The sequence below is a fragment of the Pseudophryne corroboree genome, unplaced genomic scaffold, assembly GCF_028390025.1.
Source record: "Pseudophryne corroboree isolate aPseCor3 unplaced genomic scaffold, aPseCor3.hap2 scaffold_1655, whole genome shotgun sequence".
NCBI lineage: Eukaryota > Metazoa > Chordata > Amphibia > Anura > Myobatrachidae > Pseudophryne > Pseudophryne corroboree.
In genome coordinates, this window is record NW_026968291.1 from 29,171 (window position 1) to 49,252 (window position 20,082).

General features: G+C 47.9%; 12 non-coding genes and 1 pseudogene across 12 annotated transcripts; all 13 read left to right on the forward strand.

The window, feature by feature from the left end:
• Positions 1 to 8,048: 8,048 nt before the first annotated feature.
• Positions 8,049 to 8,212, forward strand: LOC135001555 (U1 spliceosomal RNA). The gene has a single exon (XR_010202955.1). It is a non-coding gene; the product is annotated as a U1 spliceosomal RNA (small nuclear RNA).
• Positions 8,213 to 8,364: 152 nt separating this feature from the next.
• LOC135001566 (U1 spliceosomal RNA) lies at positions 8,365 to 8,506 on the forward strand (annotated as a pseudogene).
• Positions 8,507 to 9,198: 692 nt separating this feature from the next.
• LOC135001552 (U1 spliceosomal RNA) lies at positions 9,199 to 9,362 on the forward strand. The gene has a single exon (XR_010202952.1). It is a non-coding gene; the product is annotated as a U1 spliceosomal RNA (small nuclear RNA).
• A 152-nt stretch (positions 9,363 to 9,514) lies between these two features.
• LOC135001586 (U1 spliceosomal RNA) lies at positions 9,515 to 9,677 on the forward strand. Its single transcript, XR_010202983.1, has one exon. It is a non-coding gene; the product is annotated as a U1 spliceosomal RNA (small nuclear RNA).
• Positions 9,678 to 10,351: 674 nt separating this feature from the next.
• LOC135001545 (U1 spliceosomal RNA) lies at positions 10,352 to 10,515 on the forward strand. The gene has a single exon (XR_010202946.1). It is a non-coding gene; the product is annotated as a U1 spliceosomal RNA (small nuclear RNA).
• A 972-nt stretch (positions 10,516 to 11,487) lies between these two features.
• Positions 11,488 to 11,651, forward strand: LOC135001543 (U1 spliceosomal RNA). Its single transcript, XR_010202945.1, has one exon. It is a non-coding gene; the product is annotated as a U1 spliceosomal RNA (small nuclear RNA).
• A 152-nt stretch (positions 11,652 to 11,803) lies between these two features.
• On the forward strand, positions 11,804 to 11,966 carry LOC135001580 (U1 spliceosomal RNA). Its single transcript, XR_010202978.1, has one exon. It is a non-coding gene; the product is annotated as a U1 spliceosomal RNA (small nuclear RNA).
• A 671-nt stretch (positions 11,967 to 12,637) lies between these two features.
• LOC135001554 (U1 spliceosomal RNA) lies at positions 12,638 to 12,801 on the forward strand. Its single transcript, XR_010202954.1, has one exon. It is a non-coding gene; the product is annotated as a U1 spliceosomal RNA (small nuclear RNA).
• Positions 12,802 to 12,953: 152 nt separating this feature from the next.
• LOC135001573 (U1 spliceosomal RNA) lies at positions 12,954 to 13,116 on the forward strand. Its single transcript, XR_010202971.1, has one exon. It is a non-coding gene; the product is annotated as a U1 spliceosomal RNA (small nuclear RNA).
• Positions 13,117 to 13,790: 674 nt separating this feature from the next.
• Positions 13,791 to 13,954, forward strand: LOC135001556 (U1 spliceosomal RNA). The gene has a single exon (XR_010202956.1). It is a non-coding gene; the product is annotated as a U1 spliceosomal RNA (small nuclear RNA).
• Positions 13,955 to 14,106: 152 nt separating this feature from the next.
• On the forward strand, positions 14,107 to 14,269 carry LOC135001574 (U1 spliceosomal RNA). The gene has a single exon (XR_010202972.1). It is a non-coding gene; the product is annotated as a U1 spliceosomal RNA (small nuclear RNA).
• Positions 14,270 to 14,943: 674 nt separating this feature from the next.
• Positions 14,944 to 15,107, forward strand: LOC135001557 (U1 spliceosomal RNA). The gene has a single exon (XR_010202957.1). It is a non-coding gene; the product is annotated as a U1 spliceosomal RNA (small nuclear RNA).
• Positions 15,108 to 15,259: 152 nt separating this feature from the next.
• Positions 15,260 to 15,422, forward strand: LOC135001575 (U1 spliceosomal RNA). The gene has a single exon (XR_010202973.1). It is a non-coding gene; the product is annotated as a U1 spliceosomal RNA (small nuclear RNA).
• The last annotated feature ends 4,660 nt before the right edge of the window (positions 15,423 to 20,082 follow it).

Genomic DNA, 20,082 nt, shown 5'->3' on the forward strand with positions numbered 1-20,082 from the left:
TCTCCTGACAAGTGGACCAGGCCTGCCCCCTACACGCTGCTGGTGTCTTCATTGTTACTTGGTCTGGAGCTCCGTTGGGGAGAGAACTCACGTGAGCTCATTAAGAATGAGGAACTGGGATGTTTTAATTTTATTGTGAGTAGTGTAGTGTGGTGATGTAGTATGTTGTATGGGGGGTATAGTGTAATTATGAAGTGCAGCATATGGGAGGGCTGTAGCATAGTGATGTAGTGTGGCATATGGGGGTTGGTAGCGCATAGGCGTGCGTACAGGGGGTGCCTGGTGCGCACAGGCACTCCCTAATGTCCAGCACCGCTGCACGCCACGCTTGAGTAGCACAGTGATCGCTGAGTGTGTGATCGGTGGAGCCTAGCCTGCAGCTCATTTCCGTACCTCCCACCACCGCTGCACCCGACCCCCCTCTGCCTGCTGCTAATACTATGCTGAGTGCATTCGTCGGCGGCCTCACTGGGGGGACTGGCGTCACCTTGCAATGTGACGTGGTGATGTCCGCCCATGCTCTCCTCCCGCCCACCTGTGCTTTCCTCCTGCTGCGGTCTCTCAGTCCTAGTGTGCCGCGGCCGCCACACCACTGGCAGTGTTCCTCTAGGAGGGACTGGGAGCTGCTGGCAGACACATTCTGCTGAGACTTACTTGTCAGTGCGGGTTCCGGACGGCAGGCGGCGGGTGGGAGGGCAGACGGGGAGCAGGTGTCACAAGGAGTGTGTGGGTAACTAATTAACAATACTTCCGCTCAACGTGGCACTGCTGGTCCTTCATCTCCCATGTCTCTTCACCAGGTGGCGGGCGGCCCGGAAATTAAGTGATGTGTTGTGCAGCAGTCAGTGTGAAGTGACTGTGAGTAACACTGGTGGTGCTGATGATGCTGCTGCAGAATCTGGAAGCAATTAATTCATAAATATAATATACTCTATCAGTGTTTCTCTGACGTCCTAGTGGATGCTGGGAACTCCGTAAGGACCATGGGGATTAGCGGCTCCGCAGGATACTGGGCACAAAAGTAAAGCTTTAGGACTACCTGGTGTGCACTGGCTCCTCCCCCTATGACAATCCTCCAAGCCTCAGTTAGATTTTTGTGCCCGGCCGAGAAGGGTGCACACTAGGGGCTCTCCTGAGCTTCTTAGTGAAAGTTTTGTTTTAGGTTTTTTATTTTCAGTGAGACCTGCTGGCAACAGGCTCACTGCATCGAGGGACTAAGGGGAGAAGAAGCGAACTCACCTGCGTGCAGAGTGGATTGGGCTTCTTAGGCTACTGGACACCATTAGCTCCAGAGGGACCGAACACAGGCCCAGCCTCGGAGCTCGGTCCCAGAGCCGCGCCGCCGGCCCCCTTACAGAGCCAGAAGCAAGAAGAGGTCCGGAAAATCGGCGGCAGAAGACATCCTGTCTTCACCAAGGTAGCGCACAGCACTGCAGCTGTGCGCCATTGCTCCTCAGCACACTTCACACTTCGGTCACTGAGGGTGCAGGGCGCTAGGGGGGGGCGCCCTGAGCAGCAATAGAAACACCTTGGCTGGCGAAAATACATCACATATAGCCCCCAGGGCTATATGGATGAATTTTAACCCCTGGCAGATTCCACAGAAAAACGTGAGAAAAGGCCGCCGAGAAGGGGGCGGAGCCTATCTCCTCAGCACACTGGCGCCATTTTCTCTCACAGCGCCGTTGGAGGGAAACTCCCTGGCTCTCCCCTGCAGTTACTACACTACAGAAAGGGGTTAAAAAAGAGAGGGGGGCACTAATTAGGCGTAGTATAACAATACAGCAGCTATAAGGGGAAAAACACTTATATAAGGTTATCCCTGTATATATATATATATATATATAGCGCTCTGGTGTGTGCTGGCATACTCTCCCTCTGTCTCCCCAAAGGGCTAGTGGGGTCCTGTCCTCTATCAGAGCATTCCCTGTGTGTGTGCTGTGTGTCGGTACGATTGTGTCGACATGTATGAGGAGGAAAATGGTGTGGAGGCGGAGCAATTGCCTGTAATGGAGTTGTCACCCCGTAGGGAGTCGACACCTGAGTGGCTGAGCTTATGGAAGGAATTACGTGACAGTGTCAGCTCTTTACAAAAGATTGATGACATGAGACAGCCGGCTACTCAGCCTGTGCCTGTCCAGGTGTCTCAAAAGCCATCAGGGGCTCTAAAACGCCCGTTACCGCAGATGGCAGATACAGACGCCGACACGGATACTGATTCCAGTGTCGACGATTAAGAGACGAATGTGACTTCCAGTAGGGCCACACGTTACATGATTGAGGCTATGGAAAATGTTTTTACACATTTCTGATAATACCAGTACCACTAAAAAGGGTATTATGTTGGGTGAGAAAAAACTGCCTGTAGTTTTTCCTGCATCTGAGGAATTAAATGAAGTGTGTGATGATGCGTGGGTTTCCCCCGATAAAAACTGTTAATTCCTAAAAAGTTATTAGCATCATACCCCTTCCCGCCAGAGGATAGGGCACATTGGGAAACACCCCCTAGGGTGAATAAAGCGCTCACACGCTTGTCTAAACAGGTGGCACTACCGTCCCCGGATACGGCCGCCCTTAAGGAACCTGCTGACAGAAAGCAGTAAAATATCCTAAAATGTATATACACTCACACGGGTGTGATACTGCGACCAGCAATCGCCTCAGCCTGGATGTGCAGTGCTGGGGTGGCTTGGTCGGATTCCCTGACTGACAATATTGATACCCTAGATAGGGACAGTATATTACTGACTATAGAGCATTTAAAAGATGCTTTCTATATATGCGTTGTGCACAGAGGGATATTTGCCGACTGGCATCAAGAGTAAGTGCGCTGTCCATTTCTGCCAGAAGAGGGTTATGGACAAGACAGTGGTCAGGTGATGCTGATTCCAAAAGGCATATGGAAGTATCGCCTTATAAAAGGGAGGAGTTATTTGGGGTAGGTCTAACAGACCTGGTGGCCACGGCAACGGCTGGGAAATCCACATTTTTACCCCAGGTAGCCTCTCAACATAAGAAGACGCCGTATTATCAGGCGCAGTCCTTTGGGCCCCATAAGGGCAAGCGGGCAAAAGGCTCCTCATTTCTGCCCCGTGGCAGAGGGAGAGGAAAAAGGCTGCAGCAAACAGCCAGTTCCCAGGAACAGAAACGGTGGGGGCCCGTCTCATAAATTTCAGCGTGCAGTGGGCTCACTCACAGGTGGACCCCTGGATCCTTCAGGTGGTATCTCAGGGGTACAAATTGGAATTTGAGACGTCTCCCCTTCGCCGTTTTCCTAAAGTCTGCTTTACCGACGTCTCCCTCCGACAGGGAGGCGGTATGGGAAGCCATTCACAAGCTGTATTCCCAGCAGGTGATAATCAAGGTACCCCTCCTACAACAGGGAAAGGGGTATTATTCCACGCTGTTTGTGGTACCGAAGCCGGACGGCTCGGTGAGACCTAATTTAAATCTGAAATCCTTGAACACTTACATACAAAGGTTCAAATTCAAGATGGAGTCACTCAGAGCGGTGATGGCAAACCGGGAAGAAGGGGATTATATGGTGTCTCTGGACATCAAGGATGCTTATCTCCATGTCCCAAATTACCCTTCTCACCAAGGGTACCTCAGGTTTGTGGTACAGAACTGTCACTATCAGTTTCAGACGCTGCCGTTTGGTTTGTCCACGGCACCCCGGGTCTTTACCAAAGTAATGGCCGAAATGATGATACTCCTTCGAAGGAAGGGAGTTTTAATTATCCCTTACTTGGACGATCTCCGGATAAGGGCAAGATCCAGGGAACAGTTGGTAGTCGGGGTAGCACTATCTCAGGTAGTGTTGCGGCAGCACGGTTGGATTCTTAATATTCCAAAATCGCAGCTGATTCCGACGACACGTCTTCTATTCCTAAGGATGATCCTGGACACAGTCCAGAAAATAAGAATTTACTTACCGATAATTCTATTTCTCATAGTCCGTAGTGGATGCTGGGGACTCCGAAAGGACCATGGGGAATAGCGGCTCCGCAGGAGACTGGGCACAAAGTAAAAGCTTTAGGACTAGCTGGTGTGCACTGGCTCCTCCCCCTATGACCCTCCTCCAAGCCTCAGTTAGGATACTGTGCCCGGACGAGCGTACACAATAAGGAAGGATTTTGAATCCCGGGTAAGACTCATACCAGCCACACCAATCACACCGTACAACTTGTGATCTGAACCCAGTTAACAGCATGATAACAGAAGGAGCCTCTGAAAAGATGGCTCACAACAACAATAACCCGATTTTTGTAACAATAACTATGTACAAGTAATGCAGACAATCCGCACTTGGGATGGGCGCCCAGCATCCACTACAGACTATGAGAAATAGAATTATCGGTAAGTAAATTCTTATTTTCTCTAACGTCCTAGTGGATGCTGGGGACTCCGAAAGGACCATGGGGATTATACCAAAGCTCCCAACCGGGTGGGAGAGTGCGGATGACTCTGCAGCACCGAATGAGAGAACTCCAGGTCCTCCTCAGCCAGGGTATCAAATTTGTAGAATTTAGCAAACATGTTTTCCCCTGACCAAGTAGCTGCTCGGCAAAGTTGTAAAGCCGAGACCCCTCGGGCAGCCGCCCAAGATGAGCCCACTTTCCGTGTGGAATGGGCTTTTACAGATTTTGGCTGTGGCAGGCCTGCCACAGAATGTGCAAGCTGAATTGTACTACAAATCCAACGAGCAATCGTCTGCTTAGAAGCAGGAGCACCCAGCTTGCTGGGTGCATACAGGATAAACAGCGAATCAGATTTTCTGACTCCAGCCGTCCTGGAAACATATATTTTCAGGGCCCTGACTACGTCCAGCAACTTGGAATCCTCCAAGTCCCTAGTAGCCGCAGGCACCACATATGAAAAATTAGGTAAGGGCTTTTATAGGATAAAGCCGCCAATTCTGAGACACGATGTACAGAGAGCCAACGTAAAAAATAACAATGTTTATTAATAAAACATATAAAAAGATTAATTGTCAAATAACCGGTGAAAAATATATATAAATATATATAAGAACATTCTACCTTTGAGAAAGTCACGTGAACGTGACGAAACGCGTCAGGACCCGCCCCTATCCACACTCAGCTCAGGTGAAATCTTCCAGGTGTTCCTTGGTCCCCGCTGCACCCTCCTTCTACAGCATCCGACATCAGCGGCTTCAGCGCACACGCCGCCACGACCGGGTTGTGAGAGAGACGATCCATTCCTTTCCGCTGCACAGCGTATATGGGCATTGCAGGACATTGAAGCCGAGGACGCTCGGCTCTTACCAGCCCATTTTGGAAAGGTATTGAATATCAATTTCAACTGAGGGACTTTTTTATTCATTAGGATCCTACCAACACACCTGGTATTTATCAACTATCTAACAAGTGAATCACGGAACTTTTCACCCCAATAAGCTGAGTCATTACAATATACCACTAGTTCACGTCTAGTGACTGTTCTTATATATATTTGTATATATTTTTCACCGGTTATTTGACAATTAATCTTTTTATATGTTTTATTAATAAACATTGTTATTTTTTACGTTGGCTCTCTGTACATCATGTTTCGTTCCTGATATTCAGCGCAGCCGTTTGTTCTTTTTCTATGCTATCACCACAATACTACACATAGTATTCCGGCAAGCGCAGACTATCAGGAACATAAAATTGTGATTATTTAATTCTATGAAACACGTATTGGTTTTCACTTTTTATTTTGATGATTAGGCACTCGTTTGTTGCAGTTTTTTGTTTTGGTCAATTCTGAGACACGCCTGGCTAGCCTGCCAGGGCTAACAGCATTACCACTTTCCATGTGAGATATTTTAAGTCCACAGTGGTGAGTGGTTCAAACCAATGTGATTTTAGGAATCCCAAAACTACATTGAGATCCCAAGGTGCCACTGGAGGCACAAAAGGAGGCTGTATATGCAGTACTCCCTTGACAAACGTCTGAACTTCAGGAACAGAAGCCAGTTCTTTTTGGAAGAATATTGACAGGGCCGAAATTTGAACCTTAATGGACCCTAATTTGAAGCCCATAGACAGTCCTGTTTGCAGGAAATGCGGGAAACGACCCAGTTGAAATTCCTCTGTAGGGGCCTTCCTGGCCTCGCACCACGCAACATATTTACGCCAAATACGGTGATAATGTTGTATGGTTACATCCTTCCTGGCTTTGATCAGGGTAGGGATGACTTCATCCGGTATGCCTTTTTCCTTCAGGATCCGGCGTTCAACCGCCATGCCGTCAAACGCAGCCGCGGTAAGTCTTGGAACAGACATGGTCCCTGCTGGAGCAGGTCCTTTCTTAGAGGTAGAGGCCACGGGTCTTCCGTGAGCATCTCTTGAATTTCCGGGTACCAAGTCCTTCTTGGCCAATCCGGAGCCACGAGTATAGTCTTTACTCCTCTCCTTCTTATGATTCTCAGTACTTTTGGTATGAGAGGAAGAGGAGGGAACACATACACTGACTGGTACACCCACGGTGTTACCAGAGAGTCCACAGCTATTGCCTGAGGGTCCCTTGACCTGGCGCAATATCTGTCCAGTTTTTTGTTGAGGCGGGACGCCATCATGTCCACCCTTTGGTTTTTCCCAACGGTTCACAATCATGTGGAAGACTTCTGGGTGAAGTCCCCACTCCCCCGGGTGAAGATCGTGTCTGCTGAGGAAGTCTGCTTCCCAGTTGTCCACTCCCGGAATGAACACTGCTGACAGTGCTATCACATGATTCTCCGCCCAGCGAAGAATCCTTGCCACTTCCATCATTGCCCTCCTGCTTCTTGTGCCGCCCTGTCTGTTTACGTGGGCGACTGCCGTGATGTTGTCCGACTGGATCAACACCGGCTGACCCTGAAGCAGAGGTCTTGCCTGACTTAGGGCATTGTAAATGGCCCTTAGTTCCAGGATATTTATGTGAAGTGACGTTTCCATGCTTGACCACAAGCCCTGGAAATTTCTTCCCTGTGTGACTGCTCCCCAGCCTCTCAGGCTGGCATCCGTGGTCACCAGGACCCAATCCTGAATGCCGAATCTGCGGCCCTCTAGGAGATGAGCACTCTGTAACCACCACAGGAGAGACACCCTTGTCCTTGGAGACAGGGTTATCCGCTGATGCATTTGAAGATGCGATCCGGACCATTTGTCCAGCAGATCCCACTGAAAAGTTCTTGCGTGGAATCTGCCGAATGGAATCGCTTCGTAAGAAGCCACCATCTTTCCCAGGACCATTGTGCATTGATGTACTGACACTTGGCCTGGTCTTAGGAGGTTCCTGACTATGTCGGATAACTCCTTGGCTTTCTCCTCCGGGAGAAACACCTTTTTCTGTACTGTGTCCAGAATCATCCCTAGGAACAGCAGACGTGTCGTCGGAATCAGCTGCGATTTTGGAATATTTAGAATCCATCCGTGCTGTCGTAGTACTACTTGAGATAGTGCTACTCCGACCTCTAACTGTTCTCTGGACCTTGCCTGCTTACTTTGTGCCTTCCAATGCACAATGCAAACTACAGGTAGTGCTGCAGGGCCCACACCCTTTTACTTGCCGTACAGAGCAGCTCTGGAGCTGTTACAGTGCCCAGCTGCTGCAAGAAATCAGCTTGAATGCTTCAGGGGCTGGGGCATAGCCAACATGAGCCCCACACCGAAGGAGGGTGGAGGTGTTTAATGCGAACTAGGGGTCATCCAAGCGCCGCAAAAGGCCGCCATGCCCTGCACGCCCCTTTTCTCTTTTCATATGCAGACGAGGGTTGAAGCCAACTTTGACCCACTGCTTGGATGACATCACCGTATGCAAATCCATCTGCTGCAGGCCTTCCCCCAGGAATGCTTGCACTAGTTGTTGCATTTGGTTTGTTGTCTGGGGGTGCTTCATTATTAGGCAGCCTTCTGCCCTCCCATGTTCATCTGAAAATTTGTGTTCTCCCTGCAGTTGTTGTCCCCAGATGAGAGTTCCCTTGTGCTGCCTCAGTTGAATCTCCTTTACTTGACAGAGATGTGCCTGAGCAGCGGCCCTCCCCAGCCCTATCCCAAATCATACTTATTTTGCATAGGAGATACCATGGTCATGAAGATTGTTCTCCCAGGGTGAGGTTCATTCATTGCATTCTGGGTATGCTGACCCCTGTGATTTCCCCAAATGTGGGAAACTCGACTGCATTATTTGTGGTAGTGGGGGACTGTGTTTGTGCTTTCCTCTGGTCAGCTCTGGTAAAAGTCAGATTTATTTGTCTCAGATCTTCCTCTAGCCTTGTTCTTCTTTCGAGAGTTCCCTTGTGCTGCCTCAGTTGGATCTCCTTCACTTGACAGGGGGGTACCCGAGCAGCGACCCTCCCCAGCTCTAGCCCAACTTCTACTTACCTGGCAGGTGAGATACTATGATCATGTAGGTGCTTCTCCCAGGGCAAGGCTCACCCATTGCACTCTGGGTGTGCTGCTCCTGCGATTTCCCCAAATGTGGGAAACTTGACTGCATAATTTGTGTTTCCCCTGGTCGGCTCTCATATAATTCAGATCTCTTTGTCTCAGGTCTCTCTCCAGCCTAGTTTGCTGTCTGTTTCAACTTCTCTTTTCTTGAGCCGCTCCCTTCTATGCCCTTGCGCACTATCCTGACTTCTCCCGTCTGCTTACTTTGTGCCTTCCAATGCACAATGCAAACTACAGGTAGTGCTGCAGGGCCCACACCCTTTTGCTTGCCGTTCAGAGCAGCTCTGGAGCTGTTACAGTGCCCAGCTGCTGCAAGAAAACAGCTTGAATGCTTCAGGGGCTGGGGCATAGCCAACATGAGCCCCACACCGAAGGAGGGTGGAGGTGTTTAATGCGAACTAGGGGTCATCCAAGCGCCGCAAAAGGCCGCCATGCCCTGCACGCCCCTTTTCTCTTTTCATATGCAGACGAGGGTTGAAGCCAACTTTGACCCACTGCTTGGATGACATCACCATAAGCAAATCCATCTGCTGCTGGCCTTCCCCCAGGAATGCTTGTACTAGTTGTTGCATTTGGTTTGTTGTTTGGGGGTGCTTCAGTATTAGGCAGCCTTCTGCCCTCCCATGTTTATCTGGAAATATGTGTTCTCCCTGCAGTTGTTGTCCCCAGATGAGAGTTCCCTTGTGCTGCCTCAGTTGAATCTCCTTTACTTGACAGAGATGTGCCTGAGCAGCGGCCCTCCCCAGCCCTATCCCAAATCATACTTATTTTGCATAGGCGATACCATGGTCATGAAGATTGTTCTCCCAGGGTGAGGTTCATTCATTGCATTCTGGGTATGCTGACCCCTGTGATTTCCCCAAATGTGGGAAACACGACTGCATTATTTGTGGTAGTGGGGGACTGTGTTTGTGCTTTCCTCTGGACAGCTCTGGTAAAAGTCAGATTTATTTGTCTCAGATCTTCCTCTAGCCTTGTTCTTCTTTCGAGAGTTCCCTTGTGCTGCCTCAGTTGGATCTCTTTCACTTGACAGGGGGGTGCCAGAGCAGCGACCCTCCCCAGCTCTAGCCCAACTCCTACTTACCTGCCAGGTGAGATACTTTGATCATGAAGGTGCTTCTCCCAGGGCAAGGCTCACCCATTGCACTCTGGGTGTGGTGCCCCTGCGATTTTCCCAAATGTGGGAAGCTTGACTGCATAATTTGTGTTTCCCCTGGTCAGCTCTCGTATAATTCAGATCTCTTTGTCTCAGGTCTCTCTCCAGCCTAGTTTGCTGTCTGTTTCCACTTCTTTTTTCATGAGCCCCTCCCTTTTATACCCTTGTGCACTATCCTGACTTCTCCTCCTGTCTGCTTACTTTGTGCCTTCCAATGCACAATGCAAACTACAGGTAGTGCTGCAGGGCCCACACCCTTTTACTTGCCGTACAGAGCAGCTCTGGAGCTGTTACAGTGCCCAGCTGCTGCAAGAAATCAGCTTGAATGCTTCAGGGGCTGGGGCATAGCCAACATGAGCCCCACACCGAAGGAGGGTGGAGGTGTTTAATGTGAACTAGGGGTCATCCAAGTGCCGCAAAAGGCCGCCATGCCCTGCACGCCCCTTTTCTCTTTTCATATGCAGACGAGGGTTGAAGCCAACTTTGACCCACTGCTTGGATGACATCACCATATGCAAATCCATCTGCTGCAGGCCTTCCCCCAGGAATGCTTGCACTAGTTGTTGCATTTGGTTTGTTGTTTGGGGGTGCTTCAGTATTAGGCAGCCTTCTGCCCTCCCATGTTCATCTGAAAATATGTGTTCTCCCTGCAGTTGTTGTCCCCAGATGAGAGTTCCCTTGTGCTGCCTCAGTTGAATCTCCTTTACTTGACAGAGATGTGCCTGAGCAGCGGCCCTCCCCAGCCCTATCCCAAATCATACTTATTTTGCATAGGAGATACCATGGTCATGAAGATTGTTCTCCCAGGGTGAGGTTCATTCATTGTATTCTGGGTATGCTGACCCCTGTGATTTCCCCAAATGTGGGAAACTCGACTGCATTATTTGTGGTAGTGGGGGACTGTGTTTGTGCTTTCCTCTGGTCAGCTCTGGTAAAAGTCAGATTTATTTGTCTCAGATCTTCCTCTAGCCTTGTTCTTCTTTCGAGAGTTCCCTTGTGCTGCCTCAGTTGGATCTCTTTCACTTGACAGGGGGGTGCCCGAGCAGCGACCCTCCCCAGCTCTAGCCCAACTCCTACTTACCTGCCAGGTGAGATACTATGATCATGAAGGTGCTTCTCCCAGGGCAAGGCTCACCCATTGCACTCTGATTTCCCCAAATGTGGGAAGCTTGACTGCATAATTTGTGTTTCCCCTGGTCGGCTCTCGTATAATTCAGATCTCTTTGTCTCAGGTCTCTCTCCAGCCTAGTTTGCTGTCTGTTTCCACTTCTTTTTTCATGAGCCCCTCCCTTTTATACCCTTGTGCACTATCCTGACTTCTCCTCCTGTCTGCTTACTTTGTGCCTTCCAATGCACAATGCAAACTACAGGTAGTGCTGCAGGGCCCACACCCTTTTACTTGCCGTACAGAGCAGCTCTGGAGCTGTTACAGTGCCCAGCTGCTGCAAGAAATCAGCTTGAATGCTTCAGGGGCTGGGGCATAGCCAACATGAGCCCCACACCGAAGGAGGGTGGAGGTGTTTAATGCGAACTAGGGGTCATCCAAGCGCCGCAAAAGGCCGCCATGCCCTGCACGCCCCTTTTCTCTTTTCATATGCAGACGAGGGTTGAAGCCAACTTTGACCCACTGCTTGGATGACATCACCGTATGCAAATCCATCTGCTGCAGGCCTTTCCCCAGGAATGCTTGCACTAGTTGTTGCATTTGGTTTGTTGTTTGGGGGTGCTTCAGTATTAGGCAGCCTTCTGCCCTCCCATGTTCATCTGAAAATATGTGTTCTCCCTGCAGTTGTTGTCCCCAGATGAGAGTTCCCTTGTGCTGCCTCAGTTGAATCTCCTTTACTTGACAGAGATGTGCCTGAGCAGCGGCCCTCCCCAGCCCTATCCCAAATCATACTTATTTTGCATAGGAGATACCATGGTCATGAAGATTGTTCTCCCAGGGTGAGGTTCATTCATTGCATTCTGGGTATGCTGACCCCTGTGATTTTCCCAAATTTGGGAAACTCGACTGCATTATTTGTGGTAGTGGGGGACTGTGTTTGTGCTTTCCTCTGGTCAGCTCTGGTAAAAGTCAGATTTCTTTGTCTCAGATCTTCCTCTAGCCTTGTTCTTCTTTCGAGAGTTTCCTTGTGCTGCCTCAGTTGGATCTCCTTCACTTGACAGGGGGGTGCCCGAGCAGCGACCCTCCCAAGCTCTAGCCCAACTCCTACTTACCTGCCAGGTGAGATACTATAATCAGGAAGGTGCTTCTCCCAGGGCAAGGCTCACCCATTGCACTCTGGGTGTGCTGCTCCTGCGATTTCCCCAAATGTGGGAAACTTGACTGCATAATTTGTGTTTCCCCTGGTCGGCTCTCGTATAATTCAGATCTCTTTGTCTCAGGTCTCTCTCCAGCCTAGTTTGCTGTCTGTTTCAACTTCTCTTTTCTTGAGCCGCTCCCTTCTATGCCCTTGCGCACTATCCTGACTTCTCCCGTCTGCTTACTTTGTGCCTTCCAATGCACAATGCAAACTACAGGTAGTGCTGCAGGGCCCACACCCTTTTACTTGCCGTTCAGAGCAGCTCTGGAGCTGTTACAGTGCCCAGCTGCTGCAATAAATCAGCTTGAATGCTTCAGGGGATGGGGCATGGCCAACATGAGCCCCACACCAAAGGAGGGTGGGGGTGTTTAATGCGAACTAGGGGTCATCCAAGCACCGCAAAAGGCCGCCATGCCCTGCACGCCCCTTTTCTCTTTTCATATGCAGATGAGGGTTGAAGCCAACTTTGACCCACTGCTTGGATGACATCACCGTATGCAAATCCGTCTTCTGCAGAACTTCCCCCAGGAATGCTTGCACTAGTTGTTGCATTTGGTTTGTTGTTTGGGGGTGCTTCAGTATTAGGCAGCCTTTTGCCCTCCCATGTTCATCTGAAAATATGTGTTCTCCCTGCAGTTGTTGTCCCAAGATGAGAGTTCCCTTGTGCTGCCTCAGTTGAATCTCCTTTACTTGACAGAGATGTGCATGAGCAGCGGCCCTCCCCAGCCCTATTCCAAATCATACTTATTTTGCATAGGAGATACCATGGTCATGAAGATTTTTCTCCCAGGGTGAGGTTCATTCATTGCATTTTGGGTATGCTGACCCCTGTGATTTCCCCAAATGTGGGAAACTTGACTGCATTATTTGTGGTAGTGGGAGACTGTGTTTGTGCTTTCCTCTGGTCAGCTCTGGTAAAAGTCAGATTTCTTTGTCTCAGATTTTCCTTTAGCCTTGTTCTTCTTTCGAGAGTTCCCTTGTGCTGCCTCAGTTGGATCTCCTTCACTTTACAGGGGGGTACCCGAGCAGCGACCCTCCCCAGCTCTAGCCCAACTCCTACTTACCTGCCAGGTGAGATACTATGATCATGAAGGTGCTTCTCCCAGGGCAAGGCTCACCCATTGTACTCTGGGTGTGCTGCTCCTGCGATTTCCCCAAATGTGGGAAACTTGACTGCATAATTTGTGTTTCCCCTGGTCGGCTCTCGTATAATTCAGATCTCTTTGTCTCAGGTCTCTCTCCAGCCTAGTTTGCTGTCTGTTTCCACTTCTCTTTTCTTCAGCCGCTCCCTTCTATACCCTTGTGCACTATCCTGACTTCTCCTCCCGTCTGCTTACTTTGTGCCTTCCAATGCACAATGCAAACTACAGGTAGTGCTGCAGGGCCCACACCCTTTTACTTGCCTTACAGAGCAGCTCTGGAGCTGTTACAGTGCCCAGCTGCTGCAAGAAATCAGCTTGAATGCTTCAGGGGCTGGGGCATAGCCAACATGAGCCCCACACCGAAGGAGGGTGGAGGTGTTTAATGCAAACTAGGGGTCAGACAAGCGCCGCAAAAGGCCACCATGCCCTGCACGCCCCTTTTCTGTTTTCATATGCAGACGAGGGTTGAAGCCAACTTTGACCCACTGCTTGGATGACATCACCATATGCAAATCCATCTGCGGCAGGCCTTCCCCCAGGAATGCTTGCACTAGTTGTTGCATTTGGTTTGTTGTTTGGAGGTGCTTCAGTATTAGGCAGCCTTCTGCCCTCCTATGTTCATCTGAAAATATGTGTTCTCCCTGCAGTTGTTGTCCCAAGATGAGAGTTCCCTTGTGCTGCCTCAGTTGAATCTCCTTTACTTGACAGAGATGTGCATGAGCAGCGGCCCTCCCCAGCCCTATTCCAAATCATACTTATTTTGCATAGGAGATACCATGGTCATGAAGATTTTTCTCCCAGGGTGAGGTTCATTCATTGCATTTTGGGTATGCTGACCCCTGTGATTTCCCCAAATGTGGGAAACTTGACTGCATTATTTGTGGTAGTGGGAGACTGTGTTTGTGCTTTCCTCTGGTCAGCTCTGGTAAAAGTCAGATTTCTTTGTCTCAGATTTTCCTTTAGCCTTGTTCTTCTTTCGAGAGTTCCCTTGTGCTGCCTCAGTTGGATCTCCTTCACTTTACAGGGGGGTACCCGAGCAGCGACCCTCCCCAGCTCTAGCCCAACTCCTACTTACCTGCCAGGTGAGATACTATGATCATGAAGGTGCTTCTCCCAGGGCAAGGCTCACCCATTGTACTCTGGGTGTGCTGCTCCTGCGATTTCCCCAAATGTGGGAAACTTGACTGCATAATTTGTGTTTCCCCTGGTCGGCTCTCGTATAATTCAGATCTCTTTGTCTCAGGTCTCTCTCCAGCCTAGTTTGCTGTCTGTTTCCACTTCTCTTTTCTTCAGCCACTCCCTTCTATACCCTTGTGCACTATCCTGACTTCTCCTCCCGTCTGCTTACTTTGTGCCTTCCAATGCACAATGCAAACTACAGGTAGTGCTGCAGGGCCCACACCCTTTTACTTGCCTTACAGAGCAGCTCTGGAGCTGTTACAGTGCCCAGCTGCTGCAAGAAATCAGCTTGAATGCTTCAGGGGATGGGGCATGGCCAACATGAGCCCCACACCAAAGGAGGGTGGAGGTGTTTAATGCGAACTAGGGGTCATCCAAGCACCGCAAAAGGCCGCCATGCCCTGCACGCCCCTTTTCTCTTTTCATATGCAGATGAGGGTTGAAGCCAACTTTGACCCACTGCTTGGATGACATCACCGTATGCAAATCCGTCTTCTGCAGAACTTCCCCCAGGAATGCTTGCACTAGTTGTTGCATTTGGTTTGTTGTTTGGGGGTGCTTCAGTATTAGGCAGCCTTCTGCCCTCCCATGTTCATCTGAAAATATGTGTTCTCCCTGCAGTTGTTGTCCCAAGATGAGAGTTCCCTTGTGCTGCCTCAGTTGAATCTCCTTTACTTGACAGAGATGTGCATGAGCAGCGGCCCTCCCCAGCCCTATTCCAAATCATACTTATTTTGCATAGGAGATACCATGGTCATGAAGATTTTTCTCCCAGGGTGAGGTTCATTCATTGCATTTTGGGTATGCTGACCCCTGTGATTTCCCCAAATGTGGGAAACTTGACTGCATTATTTGTGGTAGTGGGAGACTGTGTTTGTGCTTTCCTCTGGTCAGCTCTGGTAAAAGTCAAATTTCTTTGTCTCAGATTTTCCTTTAGCCTTGTTCTTCTTTCGAGAGTTCCCTTGTGCTGCCTCAGTTGGATCTCCTTCACTTTACAGGGGGGTACCCGAGCAGCGACCCTCCCCAGCTCTAGCCCAACTCCTACTTACCTGCCAGGTGAGATACTATGATCATGAAGGTGCTTCTCCCAGGGCAAGGCTCACCCATTGTACTCTGGGTGTGCTGCTCCTGCGATTTCCCCAAATGTGGGAAACTTGACTGCATAATTTGTGTTTCCCCTGGTCGGCTCTCGTATAATTCAGATCTCTTTGTCTCAGGTCTCTCTCCAGCCTAGTTTGCTGTCTGTTTCCACTTCTCTTTTCTTCAGCCGCTCCCTTCTATACCCTTGTGCACTATCCTGACTTCTCCTCCCGTCTGCTTACTTTGTGCCTTCCAATGCACAATGCAAACTACAGGTAGTGCTGCAGGGCCCACACCCTTTTACTTGCCTTACAGAGCAGCTCTGGAGCTGTTACAGTGCCCAGCTGCTGCAAGAAATCAGCTTGAATGCTTCAGGGGATGGGGCATGGCCAACATGAGCCCCACACCAAAGGAAGGTGGAGGTGTTTAATGCGAACTAGGGGTCATCCAAGTGTCAAAGTCAAAAATATTACATAGAGAGACCATATAAACTGCACACATATAAGTCGCTATACTTGCAAATATGCGCAGCGAGCACAGCAATATATGGAAACACACGCATTTGCTCGGACATGGCACAGAGATGGATTCGGCACTTGTTTCATACAGTACATGGTTATAATAATGAACAGCACCAGACATCATGGAGATTTAGAATTGGCTAATGAATTAATGTCATGGATGTGTATCATTCGAACCGAACCAGATAAACACATCATGTTTGGTATTGAAGCAAGCAGAATGAGGTGTGGGTTAGTTTGAGGCCTGTTGTGTTGTTGTGGGACATTGCAGCGGATAGATATGATTATATGTATAAAAGCTAAGATCATATTGTTAGAACAATGGATGCTCAAGACAACCTTTTACTAAGTTTTCAGGGCTGAACCTGATTAGCATATACAAAGGAGAAAGAAAGACCCCTCCCCCAGGTACTGGTCAAACAGGAAGGTAGTGGTCAGGTGTGGCCTCAGAGAACAGATGTAATGTAGCTACACTCACAGACACACACACAGCTACCTGGCACCAAGCAGCATGGCGGCTGAATCCCCAGGACATCTTCCAAACTAAAGGCTAAGTATTGAACTTCACATGGCTAGATAAGGAAACAGACAGATTGCTTTCTGGTTTTAAATAGGTTATTGTAACTTGGTTGTGTGATTGTTGGGTGTTCGTGGATACTCTGTGAAGTCCGTGATGAATTGGAACAGTATACAATCTGTAGCATAGTATTTGTGGTATTTGTTTGCCTATGGAGATTTAAAATAGATTGTGCTGGTTAGTTATAATATATATCCTGTTAATCATAAATACCACCATGCAGTTACGTTTGTGTTAATTACATTGTGATCTGGTCTTGTGATGAATATGCTCTGGTTATTGAGATACTGAAGTTGTTTGGGATGTGAAATTATGAGATGGTTCTAGGAAGTTGGATTACATTGTGAAAGGTGATTTAGATGGTTTGGAATTGTAAAATCAGAACATATGCATTGTTTTGAGGCTTGGACATTTTGGAATAAAGTGCCATGTGTTTGGACCTGCAAATCTAAAATGGCTGCTGCTGGATGTCTTCCCCTCCCCCTTTCAGCCATGTGGTGTGGTCTTTGGAATCAAGTGGAGGTTTCTCAAAATGGAGTCTAGCTTCCATCCCATGCTGTATTCAGCATTGACTAACTGCGCAGCGATTGTCTCTCACATGTGTAGTTTTATCTGCAACCATGTTGTCTCTTATTTAATGTTATCATGAGCCATTTCTCTCTATCTCTCTCTTCTTCTCTTCCCCTTCCATTTTCCCATAAATAGTAATTGTATTGTATTGTATTTCTAGTGTAGCTATTTTGGTTAGGAAGTCTTTGTTATATTGTAGTGTATCATTTGTACTGTTATCCCCTTTTTACCAGTATATTAGATATAATACAGTTAATAGGCTTTGGACCCTAAACCAGTATCTGTGTATTTTCTATAGTGTTAAGTGTTCACTTGAGCGTCGGTGACGCTCAAGCAGCTTTGTAGTTAGTCAGGTTACACAAGGTTGCACTTACACCCTGTATCCACATTAAGGTATTCTGTGTATTTCATTGTTAAAAGGTTTAGACATAAAGGTATAGCGTTGTGAGCGTCTGCGCTGCTGGTGATCTCCTCGTGGTCTCGAGCGTCTGCTACGCCATAGCGAATCATTACGTTAGTCAACAGCCAATAACGTGTCCTGTGATCTCTGGGCCGTGAGCGAACGTGACGCTTGAGTGTCTCGCCTACGGCTGAGCGATCGTTACGCAACTAGTGTACCCTTACGGTACTTCTTAAGTAAACAGCGTACAGTGTTCTTAGACCTCATAAAGGGTTGTTTATACGACAAAAGTATTTAGTATTGTCAATTGGGGGCCGTCCAGTCCTTCACATATCTGCACTAGGTAGATCAGCAGACATTATCCATCAGCAAAGGGCGGGATCATATTCCTTGCAGTGCTGATTGGATAAGCGTCTGTTTCGCTTAGTAAAGGGTGCTGAGGGAATCCGGGACCGGAGGTAAGAACAGTACGCTATTGTCTTTGAAAATCTGGTTTTTATTTCAATTTGGTGCCAACTACACACTCAGGCCTAGAATAACTTTAGGAGTTTTGAATGATGACTTTCTTTGTGACAAGAGGCCGCATGGTCTGTCCACCATTTTGTGTGACCCTCATGGAGGTGGAAGGGGGAGGAGCAGCGGCCATTTTGGGAAGGTCAAATTTTTTTTTTTTTCTGAGCGGCTGGTTTTCAGTTGACTCAGGAAACAATCAGCCATCCACTGTCAAAAAGAAATCATCATTTAATGAGTTTTTTTTTAATGCATTTATTTAATCTATATCATAGTCAATCATAGGTAATAGTGATTGGTACTTATATGTAATATCTATATGCGTGTGCTTACATCAATGTATGTTATTAGATTAAATTTAGAATTGCATTTTCATCTGTGTAAGTTTCACATCTCACCTTCCTGTTTGCCATTTGCATTGATAACGTGCTGAGAAAAAACAAGCACACAGCATAGAAGATACTGTGTGGTGTTTGGTAAGCGTTTATATAGTGAAATATCGCTTATAGTAAGGCGATACAGAAGCCACAAGACAATAGCACACATTTGTTCAGTTTCCAAAATTTAGTTTAAATACCTTACTTTACTGTAACGCCTCTGGGGAGAGCTATCAGACTACGGGAAATGATTTTTCTGATCAGAAAACTATAAGAATGATAGTGGGTTGAAAACGGTATGAGTGTATTGAATCCCGCTTTGTGGACTTTGTGATCTATGTGATAAAACGGTATTGAATTCCGCTTTGTGGACTTTGTGATCTGTGTGATCTATGTGGAACGTGATGAGCACGATCTGAGTGAAAACGTGCAACAGAGTGTGATAAAGTTTTCGTTGTATTACGCTCTGGCTGTTTTGGAGCACAGTAGGGAGACTCCAATGATCCTACCATTTATGGGCAACAAGTGTCTATAAGTGGTACGATTGGACCGCACGGTTGTATGTGTGACCAATAACGCAACGTGATATGAGGTCGTATATCCATGCGTAAATCTTGCCCTCATACGTGTTGTAGGGAGCACATGCAAGCGTGATTTGTGTAAAGAAAAAGGAAGGGAATTTTCTCAGGAAAATCTCTAGAGATAGGGCCTGCAACGGCTACACGTGTCTGCTAGAAGGCGGAACGGGGATACCCGGAGCAGAAGAAGTTCAGTGGAAGAGCTTTAAGGATTTCCAACGAAGTTCTGTGTTTGGTGCATTTTAGGAAGTTTTTCTGTGTTTAAAAAGGTCCACAATGGCAGCCAAGTGCACAACACAGAGATGGTCGGAGGTCAGGATTCAGACTCCAGAGGCTTGCAGACCCCGAGGGTCTGCTCGGTTAGTAATGTGGGGGAAATATGGTCCCCACACTGAGACCTTTTGTGATGAATGGACACGAATGACTGCGGGGGATAAGGCACCATTTCCCGGGATAGGTAGTTTTGACTTAGAGGTGTTGCATAATTTAAGGCAAAGGATCAGTCTCATAAAATCCTGGAAACAACGAGTTAAACATGATGATTGTTTGCAGTTATGGCAACAGGAAAGTGAAATGCAAAGAAATGTAACTTACATATCTAACTTTCATCTTGAGAGGAGAGACATGGCATTGAAGAGGATTATGGTTGCAGAGAAATGGCACAATGTTGTACGATAAAAATGCACTTAGTAACTGTATTAAGAATGAAAGTGTTAAATGTAATAATGTTTATGAAAATTAAAGTGTAAAAATTACAAATGTTAACCTGTGCAAGTCGCACCCCATGTTAAACTTCCCTCAGGATTACCAACAAGAAAGTGAGCCCAGAACGATGTCGGCACCTCTTAAAGAAGCCATCCTACAAGACATCCAGGTGGACGCGACCAAATTGGTAAAGGCAATAATCAAACCCCCTAACGGAGGGTCAGGTGAGGTCGTGTCCACAGGTACGTACAATGTTTTATATCACGCACAAACAAATGTACCCCATATTGTAAGACCAAAACAAGGTGATGTGATTGAGTTTAGTCCTGTCAGGGTGATCACAGTCCCCAATGGGAAGACTGATGATCAGGGAACCATTCCCGTCAAGGACAGTGCAATGCGCCATCCCTGGTCCCGGACAGAATTGAGATCAATCATGTCTGATTACCCAGATCCTAGGAAAGATCTAACTGTATGATCAAAGATTCACAGAAGGCATACCAACTCCCTAGACAACGACATAATCATGGTATCCAAGGAATCAGG